General features: G+C 37.4%; 1 protein-coding gene and 1 long non-coding RNA gene across 19 annotated transcripts in view; both read right to left on the bottom strand.

Moving 5' to 3' along the window:
- LOC123880334 (basement membrane-specific heparan sulfate proteoglycan core protein-like) overlaps positions 1–21135 on the bottom strand; it is a 189292-nt gene that overhangs the window by 165593 nt on the left and 2564 nt on the right. The gene's annotated exons all lie outside the window — the stretch shown is intronic.
- Positions 390–10993, bottom strand: LOC123880390. The gene is made up of 3 exons (XR_006799231.1): positions 10980–10993; positions 5889–5894; positions 390–513 (listed from the first exon to the last, which is right to left on the bottom strand). It is a non-coding gene; the product is annotated as an uncharacterized LOC123880390 (long non-coding RNA).

The following is a 21135-nucleotide window of genomic DNA, read 5'->3' as shown; positions in this document are numbered from 1 at the left end:
TTCGTTTCTTTTGGTCACAGCTTACAAAATATTTTATAAATAGTTGTTTTAGTATTTAGTGAATCGTCGTTTTTAGTTTAAATAAAGTATATGGTATACAAACATACCGAATTTTCATATTCCTAATTAGTTTAATTTTTTTTGAGATAGCCCCCGTCACAAAAATGGGCTAACTGACAATTTTACCAGCCCTCCATTTCCTTATGTTTAATCGACTTCAAAAAAAGGAGGAGGTTCTCAATTCGACTGCATGTTTTTTTTGTATGTTTGTTACGCGATTACTCCGCCAAATATGAACCGATTTTGATAATTCTGTTTTGTTTGGTAGGTCGTAATTCCGAGATAGTTTCATTTTACTTTAGTCAAGATTTGATGAATACCTTCGGAGTTAGAGAACAGAACTCCTCAACGGATAAGTGTGAATTGCTCGCGGTCGGCTTAGTAAACAGTAGGTTTTTAACCAGGTGTAGTATATTTCAATACAATGGGGCCACTAAAACTTGTGAAATAAAACTCTTCTTCTAAAAAAAAACATTTTTTTTAGATCAAATAAAATAAAAAATATATCCGTACTTTCCTCAATGAGCTCTAGACAGAGAAATCCCCCACATGCTAGGGTAAATAAAAATCCGGCTCCTTATCATGTATGGAAGGAGCCCCCGGAAAAATTATAAATTCATTAATTATATTATTCATTTTTAACCCCCGACCCAAAAAGATGGGTGCTATAAGTTTGCCGTATGTATCGGTCTGTGGCATCGTAGCTCTTAAACCAATGAACCGATTTTAGTTTAGTTTTTTTCGTTTGAAAGGTGGCTTAATTGAAAGTGTTCTTAGCTATAATCCAAGAGAATCGGTTCAGCCGTTTGAAAGTTATCAGCTCTTTTCTAGTTACTGTAACCTTCACTTGTCGGGGTTGTTATAAATTTATAATTTACACTTGTATTTATCTGGAAACATAATATCACCCCGTATATTATTGTAATATATTATATTAAGTAGGTACCAAGAATCGTTCTTATCAATATAAAATAATTGTGCAAGTCGGTTGGGTCATTCTTGATAAACTGAACAGATAGCTGTTCCAAAAAATCGGGAGAGAAAAAAAAATGTTACATACTTATATTATCGAGTACTAAAATTGGAAAATTGACACAGTGCGCCTGACGACGATAACACTGTGGATAACCTCTGGTACAATCTTGCACGCCGGTCGCTTACATTAAAAACAATGCCTACAGACAGATGTGCCGATTCTTTCTGTATAATTACGAAACATTCTACAAACTTCATTCAATTTTTGATGTTTTTAACCCCCGACCTAAAAAGAGGGCTGTTATAAGTTTGACGTGTGTATCTGTGTATCTGTCTGTGGCATCGTAGCGCCTAAACGAATGAACCGATTTTAATTTAGTTTCTTTTGTTTGAAAGGTGGCTTGATCGAGAGTGTTCTTAGCTATCATACAAGAAAATCGGTTCAGCCGTATGAAAGTTATCAGCTTTTTTCTAGTTACTGTAACATTCACTTGTCGGGGGTGTTATAAATTTTTAATTTACACTTGTAATTCTATTTATTCGATGCTCCTATTTATAACTGAGGTAGCCTAGTGGTTAGAACGTCTTGCTCCTAATCGGAAGTCGGGGGTTCGATCCCGGGCACGCACCTCTAACTTTTCAGTTATGTGTGTTTTAAGCAATTTAATATCACTGGCTTTAACGGTGAAGGAAAACATCGTGAGGAAACCTGCATGCCTGAGAGTTCTCCATGTTCTCAAAGGTGTGTGAAGTCTGCCAATCCGCATTGGGCCAGCGTGGCAGACTATGGCCTGAACCCTTCTCACTCTGAGAAGAGACCCGTGCTCAGTAGTGGGCCGCCAGTGGGTTGATCAAGTCAAGTCAAGTCAAGTCTATTTTTAACCCCCGACCGAAAAAGAGGGGTGTTATAAGTTTGACGTGTGTATCTGTCTCTGTGTATCTGTGTATCTGTCTGTGGCATCGTAGCGCCTAAACGAATGAACCGATTTTAATTTAGTTTTTTTTGTTTGAAAGGTGCTTAGCTATAATTCAAGAAAATCGGTTTCAGACGTTTGAAAGTTATCAGCTCTTTTCTAGTTACTGTAATCTTCACTTGTCGGGGGTGTTATAAATTTTTAATTTACACTTCTTTTTTTAAACACTTTCTGATTCAAACATCTATCGAACATTCCACACGCCACATGAATTTGATAATATTATTTAATCAACGGGTATTGCAGGGTTATTGTAAGTTAAACATATTATCACCTGTTTCTTTCTATGTATGAGGTATCGTTTTACTGCTGAGCTTCCATGTGCCTTCAATATATTATAGTAATTAAGTTGTTACATTGATAAAATTGTAATTTTTTTATTATTTGAAACGAGTAACAGTGTTAAGTTTCTTGCCAGCTCTTCTCTGCAGAATCTTTTTCTGAATGGGATGGAAGAGTCCCAGGCGTAATATTAGAGACACTTTTTTTATATATTCATATATTTTTTTTTACATATTCATAACAGATGGGTGATAAGAGCTACCTGTCAGTTTAATTCAAAATTGAACCAATAAACCTTCACCACGAGTGCCATACTGCCTGGCAAGTCCAGGAATTAACTAACTTTCAAAATTTCCGAACACTTCCCGACGAACTCTAGGACTATAACAACAGCATAACAAATAGTTGTTTATAATATATTAACCAAAATAATCTGAGTCTCGAAGGTAAATTTGTATGTTTGAATAATATTATGAGCTCTGAAAATAATATGAACTAAGCAGGTCTATTTTTACTTATATTGACGTAGACTATCGGAACTTGTGAAATAATAAGATTATTAGGACGCGACAGGTCCTAAGACATAGATCGACAGAGATGGCGATCGGGGTATGAGGCTGGGGACGCCCCGTACACCCGCAAGTCACCCGCGCTCACTCGCACCGGGATAGCGCGCGGGCTGTGCGGGTGTGCGGGGCTTCCCCACCCCAGTTGCCATCTCAACCTGTCGCGTACTATACCTAAGATATAAACGAGGTGCCAGGTCCATGGAATAGTTCAAACTAGCCGATGCCCGCGACTTCGCCCGCGTGGATTTAGGTTTTCGAAATCCCGTGGGAAAATCAAAGAGGATTTTCCAAGATAATAAGTAGCTTATGTGCTAATCCAGGATATTATCTATATCCGTTCCTTTCAGCCAAATCAGTCAAGTAGTTTTTTCGTGAAGGAGTAACAAATATACACACACACACATACACGTAATATTCACCTTCATAATATTAGTGTGATTATCTCAGTATGAACTTGGTACTTGGTAGCTACCTATTAGGTATAACAATTGTGCGTGTACATCATTAACATACTTTATCATTAACATCAGTTGACCGGAGATGTAAATATTTATTACAGGTATTTTATTATAGGTAGTCAGTTTTAATACCTAGGTACAACATAAGAGGGCAGATTTGAATTTAAGTAATCTACTCTGGACGGAGTATCGATAGGGGTCTTAACAACAAGGGGAGGATAGTCGTAGGGGTCCCAACTTCAAAGTGATGGAATAGCGAACTCCCACCGGTAAGCGCAGCGCCTGGCAGACTCATCAGTAGGCAGAGAGTTGACATCAAACGAGGCTCAGGGATCTCTATTCAAGCGGCGGCGCAAGACTGTGACGTGTGGGAGTCCCTACAAGAGACCTACTTATCTCCGACAGTGGAGTCTATTAGTTGTTAAGGATGATGACGTAAAAAAGACGCTAAATCACTCGACGGCACTACCACAACTGAAAACCCAGCAGACCAGAATCCAGATCTGATCCAATACAGAAATGATGAATTTCAAAATTGAAACCAGGAATTGAATTCAGGACCACCCTTTTATAAGACTATAGAGGGAAGGCAATGACTTGATGACTTCTCTGAGCCAGGGATATCATCAAAACTCCAGAATCCAAAATCACCAAAAGTTATCTTCCTCAGAGCTATGTGTTAAGGACTAGGTATGTATCTCAATTTTCATATAAAAAAACCGGCCAAGTGCGAGTCAGACTCGCGCACCGAGGGTTCCGACATTTTGCACGATAAATAAAAAACTGTTTCGTATAAAAATATAATCTGTTTTAGAATATACAAATAAAACCCTTTCATATGATACCCCACTTGGTACAGTTATCTTACTTTGAAATTTGAAACACATTTTAATTATTTTTTTAATAATGTAGCCATAAATTCTCGGTTTTCGGATTTATTCCTTTACTTGTGCTATAAGATCTAGCTACCTGCCAAATTTCATGATTCTAGGGCAACGGGAAGTACCCTATAGGTTTTCTTGACAGACACGACGAAGGGCGAACGGACGGACGGACGGACAGACAGACAGACAACAAAGTGATCCTATAAGGGTTCCGTTTTCCTTTTGAGGTAAGGAACCCTAAAAGTAGTAAAATCAAACTAACATGATGTAGTGACTACTTGTGCCCCAATTTGTAAAATTATCAGTTATGTGCAGATTACAGCGATAGCGGTTAGGTAACTGAAAATTATTATCTCTTATCAAAATTTACTTACCACTTTCTAACACTGATAAGAAAATAATAACTTTATAATTTTGCAGATGTCACCTTAATATTAAACCACCTAATATATTTTATATGATATATTTTGGATAATCAGTGACTAATTCAATATAATTAAGGTAAATGCACCTACTTCATAAAGCACCTTGTACGCAGCGTAGGTATATTGTTGAATTGATTATTATTCATTAACCCCCGACCCAAAAAGAGGGGTGATATAAGTTTGACGTGTGTATCTGTGTGTCTTTGTATCTGTGTATCTGTGTATCTGTCTGTGGCACCGTAGCGCCTAAACTAATGAACCGATTTTAGTTTAGTTTTTTTTCTTTGAAAGGTGGCTTGATGGAGAGTGTTCTTAGCTATAATCCAAGAAAATCGGTTCAGCCGTTTGAAAGTTATCAGTTCTTTTCTAGTTACTGTAACCTTCACTTGTCGGGGGTGTCATAAATTTTTAATTTACACTTGTTATTTGATTTTAAACGCTCGGTTGGCTAATGATTTATGAACACGATTTATGAACGTATACTCATTCTAAGTTGATTTTTGATACGTGTACATCTTGTACGTGATGCCTTTTTCATCCCTGTCGCATCTGGAAACTAGAGGTTACACAAGCTGAGCCGAATAAACCCGAACGGTCGAATATTCAAACTCTGGAGAGAGAGGGTGCCATTGTCAGGTTTTTTAGGCCCTAGTTGCAGATCCAGGGCTGTGAAGAGGTAAAGTTTGTCCGCCCCTTGCATTGAAATACCATTCATTCCGATTGCGATGAAACTTTGTACGGTTGTTATTGGAACTTCCGTGACGATTTCTGACATAGTGCTATCAACGCAAATTAAACAGGTGGCATGCGAGTCGTTCAGTCGTCGATATATCATACGAGTTTATAATAATATCCTTAGAAAAACCGATTATCCAAGCGTTCAGGGACAATGCAGTGTGGGAACCAAAATCTTTATCTGCATAAACTACATATTTTTTATGAAGGTATTGAAGGATGTAGTTGTTGATTTAGGTATAAGCAGGCATGAAGATATGGAATAAACAAATAGGTATGTGTATATTCATTTTAATATGTATATATAGCTTTGCCCATATTTTCGTCCGCGATCTGATGATATACGTATCAGTAGATTAAAGGTCATAGCTCATTTACACGACACCGTTCCCACACAGCACACGCACGGCTCCGCCTCAAATCGAAGTGACCGCTAATTGGCCACGCGCCGACAGCTAGCGGAAAGCTCACTGACCACGCGAAGAAAACTACTCGTAGCAGTACTGTAGCATACTGAGCATGTTACAAATTGCTCGAGTAGCCTGCACGCTGTATACGTGCGGGACGCTCGCTTGAAGCACGTGGTAAGTAAGATGTTGACCATCGAGTGGTCTTCGAGCCACCCACGGCAAGATCTGCGCGTTATTTGCAATTGTATGTTGCTACTGTTAAATGTATGTACAGAGTACGACTTAAAAGCCGATTCATACCAAGCACGTCAACGCAGACATAACTGCACGCATTATGTCTACGCGAACGTTCACGCCACGCAAGCGGTATGCCATCTCTCATACAGTTCCATACATTACAACGCAATGGTACGCGCTACGTCTACGCTCACGCGACGCATACGCGGCCTGTGTGGCCGGCGCTTTAAACCCATATTTGAATGTCTACTATTTTACCGTGCGGAAACGGTGTTGTATAAGTGAGCTACGACCTTAGCTTTATAAGAACGTAAAAAAGTTTTTTAATGCTTTGAGATCATAATAATTTGATCTAGCTGTGAATTACTTTTAATGAATTCGGGCTCAGTTATTAACAATGCGTAAGTATATCTATCAATTTAGGTCCTATTTTCAAAACTTTCCATTAAACCTTTCAATTTGTAGGTAGAAATAGATATAACTATATATTTGGTTAAATCGAATGATAGTTCTGATGCAAGTTGGTGTCTTAGTATAATTTCTAAATTTGTAGCCGAAGTGTAGACTTGCAGGACTAACTTTTCTCTTTTACTATTCCTGTATATATCCCGAATTTGGTACGCTCTTGGTCGACCACTTATCAAATAATTTCAAAGTTGTGTAGTTTCATGGTGGTGTGGTTTGGATGGTTTTCACAAATGCCCATTCTAAGAACACAATGATAATGAGACTTAAATTAGATAAAAGATAAGAGTTTGTATAAAAGTATGTTATTTTCAGGGTTTCATACCTCAAAAGGAAAATGAAACCCTTATAGGATCACTTTGTTGTCAGTCTGTCTGTCCATCTGTCTGTCTGTCCGTCTGTACGTCTGTCGTGAGAGTCAAGAAAACCTATAGGGTAGGTACTTCCCGGTGATCTTTAGATTCATGAAATTTGGCAGATAGGTAGATCTTTTGCATAATTAAAGGAAAAAATCCGAAAACCGTAAATTTATGCCTACATCACAAAAAAAAATTAAAACGTGTCCATGAACAAAAATAATTAATTATCCTGTTTTCAATTTTCAAAATAAGATAACTATACCAAGTGGGGTATTATAGAAAGGGCTTTACCTGTACATTCTAAAACTGATTTTTATTCATTTTTATGCATAGTAGTTTTTAATTAATCGTGAAAAATGTCGGAATAAATACCCAAGTACCTGAACCCTCGGTACGCAAGTCTGACTCGCACTTGCCCGTTTTTTCAAGCTACGTGCATGAAAACTGGTATTTGGCCTTTTGGTTACCAATTAAGAAATGTCTTTCAAGAGTTTTATAATTTTCTAGATTTCCTGAGCAAAGCAGGATCAGGTCAGCTAGTTATTAATATATTTTTTAAATAGCATACATGTTTAACCTGCCCAGATACAGTTCAATGTTTGTTAAAGTTGGTTTACACTTTGTATCTAAGTTAAGTTGGTATGTTGTAATAGCCTCCCGATAACTTCGAAGCATTATTAATAGCATTAAGATATGCTCCGAAACTGCGGTGCTAATAAAATGTCCTGATATGAAACAGTCGATACACCACATGCGAAATTCTGAGAAAACTGAACACAATACAAAGACATTGATAACCTTTACAACAAATCCTGATGACAAAAAGACGAAATAAGCCGGTGAAGTGTGAGTCAGTCTGCGAGTCAACCCATCGCCTATCCACTAAGAAAGGGTCTCTTCTCAAAATGAGAAGGGTTCAAGCCATAGTCTACCTAACTGGCCAAGTGCGGATTGTCACACTTCATACACCTTTGATTGAGAATATTATGTAGAACTTTCAGGCATGCATGTTTTCTCAAGATGTTTTCCCTCACGGTTAAAGCATGTAACTTTTAAAAATAATGACCCGTAATTTTATTAAAAAAATAATGCGAGCAATATTTTACTTTGTTTAAAAATACTATATAATATTTGATTTAGTCCAATAACATGTTATTATTTCAATGGACGTATATCATTATCAAGAAACCTAATATCGACCGCTATTAATATAAAACGCACACCAATTATAATTAAATGGGAAGAAGCAGTATAAAAACCGATCCCATATTGATAGAGATGCTAATGCAGCCTTGATTTTCGGATCGGTCCAGGCAGATTACACCTGTAACTTTTACTCATGTAAGTAGCTTACATAATTTAATTAACAACAAATTTACTAAGCTTAATGTAAATAGGTTTTATCGAATGCATTGTAGACCATGGTTAGAAAAGCTTTTTTTAGAATAGAACTTTCTGTCTAGAAGAACCAGCAAGAAATTCGGTGTTGTTCTTTAAAAAAGTGGAACAAAAGGTTGTTTCTTGATTTTATACATGTGACTAAAAGTGGTTAATGCACGTACCACAAACACTTTGAACGTAAAAAGCTTTTAAGATGTTGTTCTATTTTAAGGTAAATTGAGTTTTCCGGATCGAAGACAGTAGGTATATATTGGCCTTTAACAGGTCTCTCTCCGTCACTTACTCCATACAATCGTAGTTCCAATTTCATTTGAATATTAAGCAACCAAAGCCCATAAAATTTTGCCGACATATTCTAGAAACTAATATCTGTGTCTGTGGTGTTTTATATTTTTCTAAAAATATGTAGTTTTAAAATTACAGGGGCTCAAAGATTTGTATGTGAATTTTTAAGACCGCGTAACTTTAAAACTGAATATTTTAACAGAAATCTGGAAAACCACAGATACAGATATTAGTTTCTAGAATATGTCTGCAAAATTTCATGGACTTTGGTTTCTTAATATTCAAATGAAATTGGAACTACGTTTGTATGATACGAGTGACGGAGAGACCCCTCTTAACAGGCTACGACACAAGATATAGGATAGGCAGTAAATATTTGTCACCAAGACATATTACGTTCATATTAAATGGCATATGAAATCCGTTATCGCTAGACCCTAGAAATACTAATACGATTCTTGAGTTACAGTCCGCTGACAAATAGGCTGATGGACAGACGGATGGACAGCGGAGGCTTTCATTGTTTGCAGTGGCATTTGGTACCCGTTGGCACCTTTTGGGTACGCAACCCCAATGAAGTACCTCCTAAAGATTTCCTACAATCTCTTGGTCCCTCAGTTACATGCTCCGGCCTAAAGCTTAGACGAATAGTTCGATTGAAATTGTGAGGTATTGTTGCAACCGCCTTTAGACTAGCTGTTAGTGAATAGAGACAATCCCAGATACGTTTGAAATACCCCGTATTGTATAGTACAGTACGTACGAGTATTATCAGATTTAACCTTTAAGTAATGAATGACCGACACCTCGTCAATATAGATTCAACAAAGAAGGAATAATTAGGTACTATTTTTCTGATGCATAAGAATTGGGTACGACAGAGGTTTGTTAACTCTGTTTTGGAAGCTCAGGAATATCATCTAGCTAGATAAAAGTAAAAGGAAAGTAAAACATTATCTAATTAAAACATTTCATCCAAATCGTTAGAGCCGTTTCCAAAAATTACTCGTTTAAAGTAACATAATTGTCATCATAATAGACCCATCACCGGTCCTCTACTAAGCACTGGTCTCCTCTCAAAATGAGACACCTCTCATTAAAAATGCCATAACTAGGAAAGGTAGAAGTGCGTGCCCGGGATCGAATACCCGACCCCTCGAATAGGACGCTTATGTCTTAACCACTGAGTATCAGTGCTTCATAAATTGTTTTAGTACACAAATCTGACCGTTTAAATCATTTGAACTGAAATTATGTTAGCATAATTTAGTGTTTTTTTCGTATTTTTGTCGAAAAATTATGTGATGATGTTTATTAAGAGACGCAAAAAAGATCTAGCAAGAATATCCGAGTTCTCCGAAACGATCATTATCAAATAGCAACTTTAAGTAGAATCAAGGACAACTTTTTGGGTAGGTATGCATTCTTGCAAGTTTTGCGTGCCTTTGCTACCATTTAGCACATTCTAAACAACTAAGAAGAAGTGAAAAAGAACAACTAACAGAGTGAGAGAACTCTTGTTTGATCCTGAAACGACGATAATATGTCAAATATTATATATATTAAAGACTTGACAGCAAAGAAAAATATGCGATTCTTAGGCTACCTAGCATCAAATGTTGGGACATTTGACGCCTACCAGTGACTTCGAAGCCTCAACGTTTTGTTACAAGTTCCCTAACTATCGTTAACTTTGCCTATGGACTATAATGTAAGATACTCAAAAGACATTCTGTCCAGAAGATATAAGTAGTGCTTTGTATTAGCCGTGTTTTTTTTTAAATTTTCTTTGTAGTAGGTACTGTAAGAGTTCGCCAGTTAAATTTAAACCACGTAACATTAAAATAACTATGCTCTAAGGTTATATATTACAACAATACATAAATATTTTAATTATACAGTTTAGTTTTCAAGAACATCCTTTGCAAAATACACAATACGGTCTTTGCTATACCTTGCATTAGGAAAGATGGAAAGTTATAAAATATATTAGTTAGTTTTATTACTTAGTAAATATATTTCATTTCAATAGGCTATTAGAGGGATTATTGAGTTACCGACCACTCCATATAGACACAAAGGCGTTAATTAGTAATTTATTCGTCAATTTTCAATCACAAAGTGTATAATGATATAGATACAGCGAAATAAATATTATAGATCATATAATCTGTGGTGGGACATTAGGTTTTTTTTTAAATGGAGAGCAAATTATTTTTTTACGATATCTTAATGTTAAAATATATATTTATGATTAATGCAAGTTTCATATTACTAAAACTTCAAAACGAAAACAAAAATAACAAATGTAAATTAAAAATTTATAACACCCCCGACAAGTGAAGGTTACAGTAACTAACAGAAAAGAACTGATAACTTTCAAACGGCTGAACCGATTTTCTTGGATTATAGCTAAGAACACTCTCGATCAAGCCACCTTTCAAACAAAAAAAACTAAACTAAAATCGGTTCATTAGTTTAGGCGCTACGGTGCCACAGACAGATACACAGATACACAGACACACAGATACACACGTCAAACTTATAACACCCCTCTTTTTCGGTTGGGGGTTAAAAATAGTGAAGAACAAAACTTAAAGTCATAAAAGTGAAAAAATTTACCTCGGACATGGCTTTAACTTTTGCTACCCCAATACCCTTCACTCTACTATCAGAGCTCAGAAGAGTATCAGAAGATCCAATATATATTTTTTATTAGGTTTAAAACTTCGATCGGCTCAAAGATTTGTTTGTAAAACTTTTTGTCTGTGTAACTTTGAAATTACACATTTTTACAGAAACCTAGCAAACCACAGATGCAGATATATATTTTTTTCTTTATTTATTTAAGGGCGTTTATACATTTTATATGTAAATGTCAGCCCTATTATAATCTAATTAAATAAAACAAATACAAAATTCTTAACCTAACAAAATAAACAAGAACTATTTACATTTAATACAGATTCCGCCTCAAGCCAAGTTTCCGAAATGATGTGAATTTTTCTTGTATCAATAACAATTCAAAATCTTTCAATTTAGATGCAGATATTATTTATTTGTACAAGGTGTTTACTAAATTTCATTAAATTTAATTCGTTTATATTCAAATGAGAACCAAACTATGTTACTATGTATTGGAATCGTAGCGGATAACGCTAGGGGAGTGATAGCTAAATATGTACTTAAATATAAAATGTTTAAAATAATCAAATATTATTTAGTACTGAAATTATTCATTTATAAATAAAATTAGCTCAGAAACTTTTACGTGAATAAACCTAATTATTTTATTATCGCTGTACGATTGTAAATGACGTGTAATCATTTTGCAGACTGCAGTCAGTGAAGTCTGAACTGCCTGCATAGTTATATTGCTTCTGTAAAATAAAATACTTATATCAAATTTCGCTTGCACACGCTTTTTAATACATGTGTATACCTACCTACCTACGTAGGTATTTTGATTAATTATACTATATATAGCTCAATTACCACTCACTCACTCACTCACTCATTGACATAATTGTTCTCCTAGAAAGAGACGGAAAATGATATAATGATGTAGGGGAGATGTGTTCGGTTTTGGGAACCCTCTGGGGAAAAATTATGACATTTCAGAAAAACAAGATGGCGGCCGAGGTGATTTTTGCAGCTCCGTTGTTTTCCAACCGATTTCGTTGAATTTTGCAATCTTTGAAGAAAGTAGTAAACGATTAATGAGAAATGTCGAAAAAATTGAAAAAACAAGATGGCGGCCGAACCGTAGCGTTTTCAAAATTTTGATTTTTCGACCCCGAACCGCGGCGCCACAGATCCGAAACGGAGTAATCGAGGATAATTATTTTTTTTGGTTTCGCCCACGATTATCCTGTATTTTGACAGAACGGGAGCGGTTTTTAAAAATTCAAGATGGCGGCTGTCGTGGCGGCCGTTTTGTTCGAGGTACGAAAAAACACAATTTTAAAAGTTAAATATCTCAAAGTTGGCAACATCGGAGCGATTCGGCTTCTATCAAGCGGTTGTACGTATAGACTCGAGGTATAGATCGGTGGGAAAAAATTACCCCATTTTTAGGGAAATTTCAAGATTTTCGGGAAATTGTAAAAAATCGAAATACGCACTTCTAGCGAAATCCGAGTATGAGTGATTACGTGTTTGTCTCGTACAAATGACATTTGGGTATTTTTGTCACCGGAGACTGGCAACACTGGAATTTATCAAAGAAAAAGTGATTTTTGGCATGGTCTTTTTCACGGTATCCCCTTTCGCGTGGGTGCGAGCGAGAGGAAAGATTGAAACGTCATCGGGAGCGGTATATCCTGTAGTTAATAGGAAAATTATGAAACCGTGTAAAATCTTTCTGTGAAACGAGTTGGCGGCCATTTTGTATTTTTTTTCATTTTTCGAAATTTTGACCACGTTTTTGAGGCAGTTGGCAACATTTTGGAAAGTCAATATGTATGAATCGATTGTGTATCTCGGCTGGCAGTATGGAGATATGCAACCGGTGTTGCCACTTTTGGGGAGATTTTCGAGATTTTCAACTAAGAAACTCCTGTAAAATTTTGTATGAAAAATTTTTTTTTCACTGATGGTGTTATATAGAAAACAAAAACTTAGTAAGCCAAAATTATGGAGAGAGCTGATGATTGAGGATATCGGAGACGGGTGAAGGGTCCGCTTAAGGTATTGAAGATAGGTGGGGGGTGCTCGAGCAAATGTCATTCATGACGTCATCCAATTGCCAAAAAGCTGAAAAAAAATTCAAAATGGCGAAAAAAAGATGGCCGCCATACAAATTTCGCCGGCGTCCAGCTCGGAGGGTATAAAAGATGGAGGTGCGGTTTCTTGGTAAAAGAAGATCAGGATCCAAAGGTTTACTCGATGAATAGAAAAAAAATTCAAAATGGCGGAATTTAATTTTCCATACATTTTGTATGGCGAATATTGAATGCCTCATTCTCCTAGAAAGAGACGGATAACGATACGATAATGTAGGGGAGATATGTTTTGGTGCGCGATATGAGTAGGGGAAAATTATGACATTTCAGAAAAACAAGATGGCGGCCGACGTGATTTTTGCAACTCTTTTGTTTTCCACCCAATTTCGTTGAAACTCACAATCTTTGAAGAAAGTAGTAAACGATTGATAGAAAAAGTGGAAAATTTTGGAAAAACAAGATGGCCGCCGTACAAATTTCGTCGGTGTCTATCTCGGAGGCTATAAAAGATGGAAGAGTGGTTTCTTGGCAAAAGATGATCAGGGTCCGAAGGTCTACTCGGTGAAACAAACTCTGCATGCTCGCGGACCACTTTAATGGTCCGCGCACCCACGCACCCTACTAAATTATTATCCTAATTTACAAAAAAATAATATGGATATCGTTTTCAGGGTTTTCCAGGGTGCTGATTTTGATAATGACATTTATTTTCAAATCCAAGATGGCGGACTTACATTTTCTACAAAAATAAGAAATGCCTGTCATTTTATGGGGCTTTTCGGGGTGAATTATGTATCTTAATAAATCAATTTGGTTTTATATAATAAAGTTAACCTTACCACGTCACGTGAGCTGCTTTAGCAGCTCGCGCACCGAGCAAAAACTAGTTATACTATATATAGCTCGATTACCACTCACTCACTCACTCACTCATTGACATAATTGTTCTCCTAGAAAGAGACGGAAAATGATATAATGATGTAGGGGAGATGTGTTCGGTTTCGGAAACCCTCTGGGGAAAAATTATGACATTTCAGAAAAACAAGATGGCGGCCGAGGTGATTTTTGCAGCTCCGTTGTTTTCCAACCGATTTCGTAGAATTTTGCAAACTTTCAAGAAATTGGTTAAAAATTAATAAAAAAAGTAGAAAAAATTGAAAAAACAAAATGGCGGCCGAGCCGTAGCGTTTTCAAAATTTTGATTTTTCGACCCCGAACCGCGGCGCCACAGATCCGAAACGGGGTAATCGAGGATAATTATTTTTTTTGATTTCGCCCACGATTATCCTGTATTTTGACAGAACGGGAGTGATTTTAAAAAATTCAAGATGGCGGCTGTCGTGGCGGCCGTTTTGTTAGAGGTACGAAAAAACGCAATTTTAAAAGTTAAATATCTGAAAGTTGGCAACATCGGAGCGATTCGGCTTCTATGTAGCGATTGTACGTATAGGCTCGAGGTATAGATTGGAGGAAAAAAATTACCCCATTTTTCGGGAAATTTCAAGATTTTCGGGAAACTGAAAAAAATCGAAATACGGACTTTTCGCAAAATCCGAGTATGAGCGATTACGTGTTTTGCTCGTACAAATGACATTTGGGTATTTTTGTCACCGGAGACTGGCAACACTGGAATTTATCAAAGTAAAAGTGATTTTCGACACGGTCTTTTTCACGGTATCCCCTTTCGCGTGGGTGCGAGCGAGAGGAAAGATTGAAACGTCATCGGGAGCGGTATATTCTGTAGTTAATAGGAAAATTATGAAACCGTGTAAAATCTTTCTGTGAAACGAGTTGGCGGCCATTTTGTATTTTTTTTAATTTTTCGAAATTTTGATCACGTTTTTGAGGCAGTTGGCAACATTTTGGAAAGTCAATATGTATGAATCGATTGTGTATCTCGGCTGGCAGTATGGAGATATGCAACCGGTGTTGCCACTTTTGGGGAGATTTTCGAGATTTTCAACTAAGAAACTCCTGTAAAATTTTGTATGAAAATTTTTTTTTTCACTGATGGTGTCGTATAGAAAACAAAAAGTTAGTAAGCCAAAATTATGGAGAGAGCTGATGATTGAGGGTTTCGGAGACGGGTGGAGGGCCCGCTTAAGGTATTGAAGATAGGTGGGGGGTGCTCGAGCAAATGTCATTCATGACGTCATCCAATTGCCAAAAAGCTGAAAAAAAATTCAAAATGGCGAAGAAAAGATGGCCGCCATACAAATTTCGCCGGTGTCCAGCTCGAAAGGTATAAAAGATGGAAGTGTGGTTTCTTGGCAAAAGAGAATCAAGATCCGAAGGTCTACTCGATGAATAGAAAAAAAAATCAAAATGGCGGAATTTATTTTTCCATACATTTTGTATGGCGATTATGAATGTCTCATTCTCCTAGAAAGAGACGGAAAACGATACATTGATGTTTGGGAGATATGTTCGGATGCGCGATATGAGTAGGGGAAAATTATGAAATTTCAGAAAAACAAGATGGCGACCGACGTGATTTTTGCAACTCTTTTGTTTTCCAACCGATTTCGTTGAAACTCGCAATCTTTGAAGAATGTACTAAACGATTAATAGAAAAAGTGGAAAATTTTGGAAAAACAAAATGGCCGCCGTACAAATTTCGTCGGTGTCTATCTCGGAGGCTATAAAAGATGGAAGAGTGGTTTCTTGGCAAAAGATGATCAGAGTCCGAAGGTCTACTCGGTGGAACAAACGCTGCATGCTCGCGGACCACTTTAGTGGTCCGCGCACCCACGCACCCTACTAACTTATTATCCTAATTTACAAAAAATAATATGGATATCGTTTTCAGGGTTTCCAGGGTGCTGATTTTGATAATGACATTTATTTTCAAATCCAAGATGGCGGACTTACATTTTCTACAAAAAATAGAAATGCCTGTCATTTTATGGGGTTTTTCGGGGTGAATTATCTTAATAAATCAATTTGGTTTTATATAATAAAAGTTAACCTTACCACGTCACGTGAGCTGCTTTAGCAGCTCGCGCACCGAGCAAAACACTAGTTATACTATATATAGCTCAATTACCACTGACTCACTCACTCATTGACATAATTGTTCTCCTAGAAAGAGAAGGAAAATGATATAGTGATGTAGGGGAGATGTGTTCGGATTCGGGAACCCTCTGGGGAAAAATTATGACATTTCAGAAAAACAAGATGGCGGCCGATGTGATTTTTGCAGCTCCGTTGTTTTCCAACCGATTTCGTTGAATTTTGCAAACTTTGAAGAAAGTAGTAAACGGTTAATAGAAAATGTAGAAAAAATTGGAAAAACAAGATGGCGGCCGAGCCGCAGCGTTTTGAAAATTTTGATTTTTCGACCCCGAACCGCGGCGCCACAGATCCGAGACAGGGTAGTCGAGGATAATTATTTTTTCGTGTTTCGCCCACAATTATCCTGTATTTTGACAGATTGGGAGTGATTTTTAAAAAATCAAGATGGCGGCTGTCATGGCGGCCGTTATGTTAGAGGTATGAAAAAACGCAATTTTAAAAGTTAAATATCTCAAAGTTGGCAACATCGGAGCGATTCGGCTTCTATCAAGCGATTGTACGTATAGGCTCGAGGTATAGATTGGAGGAAAAAAATTACCCCATTTTTGGGGAAATTTCAAGATTTTCGGGAAATTGTAAAAAATCGAAATACGGGCTTTTTGAAAAATCCGAGTATGAGCGATTACGTGTTTTGCTTGTAAAAATGACATTTGAGTATTTTTGTTGCCGGAGACTGGCAACACTGGAATTTATCAAAGTAAAAGTGATTTTCGACACGGTCTTTTTCACGGTATCCCCTTTCGCGTGGGTGCGAGCGAGAGGAAAGATTGAAACGTCATCGGGCGCGGTATATCCTGTAGTTAATAGGAAAATTATGAAACCGTGTAAAATCTTTCTGTGAAACGAGTTGGCGGCCATTTTGTATTTTTTTTTATTTTTCGAAATTTTGACCACGTTTTTGAGGCAGTTGGCAACATTTTGGAAAGTCGACATATATCAATCGATTGTGTGACTCAACCAGCAGTATCAAAATATGTAAACAATGTTGCCACATTTGGGGAGATTTTCGAGATTCTCCCCAAAAACTACTCCTGTAAAATTTTGTATGAAATTTTTTTTCCACTGATGGTTTCGTATAGAAAACAAAAAAAAAATCGAGGAAAAATTTGGAAATAGCTGATGATCGAGGATGTCGGAGACGGGTGAAGGGTCCGCTCAAGGTATTGAAGATAGGTGGGGGGTGCTCGACCAAATGTCATTCATGACGTCATCCAATTGCCAAAAAGCTGAAAAAAAATTCAAAATGGCGAAAAAAAGATGGCCGCCATACAAATTTTGCCGGCGTCCAGCTCGGAGGGTATAAAAGATGGAAGTGTGGTTTGTTGACAAAAGAGGATCAGAATCCAAAGGTCTACTCGATGAATAGAAAAAAAATTCAAAATGGCGGAATTTATTTTTCCATACATTTTGTATGGCGAATATTTTATGTTTTATTCTCCTAGAAAGAAACAATAAACGATACGATGATGTTCGGGATATATGTTCGGGTGCACAATATGAGTAGGGAAAAATTATGATATTTCAGAAAAACAAGATGGCGGCCGACGTGATTTTTGCAACTCTATTGTTTTTCAACCGATTTCGCTGAAACTCGCAATCTTTGAAGAATGTAGTAAACGATTAATAGGAAAAGTGGAAAATTTTGGAAAAACAAGATGGCCGCCGTATAAATTTCGTCGATGTCTATCTCGGAGGCTATAAAAGATGGAAGAGTGGTTTCTTGGCAAAAGATGATCAGGGTCCGAAGGTCTACTCGGTGGAACAAACTCTGCATGCTCGCGGACCACTTTAGTGGTCCGCGCACCCACGCACCCTACTAAATTATAATCCTAATCTACAAAAAATAATATGGATGTCGTTTTCAGAGTTTTCCAGAGCGCTGATTTTGATAACGACATTTATTTTGAAATCCAAGATGGCGGGCGTGCACTTTATAAGAAAAAAATTGATATAGGTGTCGTTTTATGGGGTTTTCGGGGTAATTTGTGTATCTTAATAAAAAAAATCGGTTCAATACAACTCATAAACCTAACCACGTCACGTGAGCTGCTTTAGCAGCTCGCGCACCGAGCAAAACACTAGTTATACTATATATAGCTCGATTACCACTCACTCACTGACTCATTGACATAATTGTTCTCCTAGAAAGAGACGGAAAATGATATAATGATGTAGGGGAGATGTGGTCGGATTCGGGAGTCCTCTGGGGAAAAATTATGACATTTCGGAAAAACAAGATGGCGGCCGACGTGATTTTTGCAGCTCCGTTGTTTTTTAAGGGACTCCGTTCAAACTTGCAACTATTAAAGAATGTAGTAAATGGTTAACAGAAAATGTAGAAAAAATTGGAAAAACAAGATGGCGGCCGAGCCGTAGTGTTTTCAAAATTTTCATTTTTCGACCCCGAACCGCGGCGCCACAGATCCAAGACGGGGTAGTCGAGGATAACTATTTTTTCGTGTTTCGCCCACGATTATCCTGTATTTTGACAGAACGGGAGTGGTTTTAAAAAATTCAAGATGGCGGCTGTCGTGGCGGCCGTTTTGTTAGAGGTACGAAAAAACGCAATTTTAAAAGTTAAATATCTCAAAGTTGGCAACATCGGAGCGATTCGGCTTCTATGAAGCGGTTGTACGTATAGACTCGAGGTATAGATCGGTGGGAAAAAATTACCCCATTTTTAGGGAAATTTCAAGATTTTCGGGAAATTGTAAAAAATCGAAATACGCACTTTTAGCAAAATCCGAGTATGAGTGATTACGTGTTTTGCTCGTACAAATGACATTTGGGTATTTTTGTCGCCGGAGACTGGCAACACTGGAATTTATCAAAGAAAAAGTGATTTTTGGCATGGTCTTTTTCACGGTATCCCCTTTCGCGTGGGTGCGAGCGAGAGGAAAGATTGAAACGTCATCGGGAGCGGTATATCCTGTAGTTAATAGGAAAATTATGAAACCGTGTAAAATCTTTCTGTGAAACGAGTTGGCGGCCATTTTGTATTTTTTTTTATTTTTCGAAATTTTGACCACGTTTTTGAGGCAGTTGGCAACATTTTGGAAAGTCAATATGTATGAATCGATTGTGTATCTCGGCTGGCAGTATGGAGATATGCAACCGGTGTTGCCACTTTTGGGGAGATTTTCGAGATTCGAGACTAAGAAACTCCTGTAAAATTTTGTATGAAAAATTTTTTTTTCACTGGTGGTGTCGTATAGAAAACAAAAACTTAGTAAGCCAAAATTATGGAAAGAGCTGATGATTGAGGGTTTCGGAGACGGGTGGAGGGCCAGCTTAAGGTATTGAAGATAGGTGGGGGGTGCTCGAGCAAATGTCATTCATGACGTCATCCAATTGCCAAAAAGCTGAAAAAAAATTCAAAATGGCGAAGAAAAGATGGCCGCCATACAAATTTCGCCGGTGTCCAGCTCGGAGGGTATAAAAGATGGAAGTGTGGTTTCTTGGCAAGAGATGATCAGGGTCCGATGGTCTACTCGATGAATAGAAAAAAAATTCAAAATAGCGGAATTTATTTTTACATACATTTTGTATGGCGAATATTGAATGTCTCATTCTCCTAGAAAGAGACAGAAGACGTTACATTGATGTATGGGAGATATGTTCGGATGCGCAATATGAGTAAGGGAAAATTATGACATTTCAGAAAAACAAGATGGCGGCTTATATGATTTTTGCAACTCTTTTGTTTTCCAACCGATTTCGTTGAAACTCGCAATCTTTGAAGAATGTAGTAAACGATTAATAGAAAAAGTTAAAATTTTTGGAAAAACAAGATGGCCGCTGTACAAATTTCGTCGGTGTCTATCTCGGAGGCTATAAAGGATGGAAGAGTGGTTTCTTGGCAAAAGATGATCAGGGTCCAAAGGTCTACTCGGTGGAACAAACTCTGCATGCTCGCGGACCACTTTAGTGGTCCGCGCACCCACGCACCCTACTTTATTAACCTCAACTACCCCGTTTTCACAAAAAATGATATGGATGTCGTTTTCGCTGATTTTGATAACGACATTTATTTTAAAATGCAAGATGGCGGACTTACATTTTCTACAAAAAATAGAAATGGGTGTCATTTTATGGGATTTTCGGGGTGAATTGTGTATCTTAATAAATAAATTTGTTTTTATATAATAAAGTTAACCTAACCACGTCACGAGAGCTGCTTTAGCAGCTCGCGCACCGAGCAAAACACTAGTACTATATATAGCTCGATTACCACTCACTGACTCACTCATTGACATAATTGTTCTCCTAGAAAGAGAAGGAAAATGATATAGTGATGTAGGGGAGATGTGTTCGGATTCGGGAACCCTCTGGGCAAAAATTATGACATTTCAGAAAAACAAGATGGCGGCCGACGTGATTTTTGCAGCTCCGTTGTTTTCCAACCGATTTCGTTGAATTTTGCAATATTTGAAGAAAATAGTAAACGATTAATGGCACATGTCGAAAAAATTGAAAAAACAAGATGGCGGCCGAACCGTAGCGTTTTCAAAATTTTGATTTTTTGACCCCGAACCGCGGGGCCACAGATCCGAAACAGGAAATCGATAATAATAATTTTTTTCTGGTTTCGTCTACGATTATCCTGAATTTTGACGGAATGGGAGTGGTTTTTAAAAATTCAAGATGGCGGCTGTCATGGCGGCTGTTTTGTTCGAGGTACGAAAAAACGCAATTTTAAAAGTTAAATATCTCAAAGTTGGCAGCATCGGAGCGATTCGGCTTCTATGAAGCGGTTGTACGTATAGACTCGAGGTATAGATCGGTGGGAAAAAATTACCCCATTTTTTGGGGAAATT

The sequence above is a fragment of the Maniola jurtina genome, chromosome Z (genome assembly GCF_905333055.1).
Source record: "Maniola jurtina chromosome Z, ilManJurt1.1, whole genome shotgun sequence".
In the NCBI taxonomy this organism is placed as follows: Eukaryota; Metazoa; Arthropoda; class Insecta; order Lepidoptera; family Nymphalidae; genus Maniola; species Maniola jurtina.
This window is presented reverse-complemented; position numbering and strand designations above follow the sequence as displayed.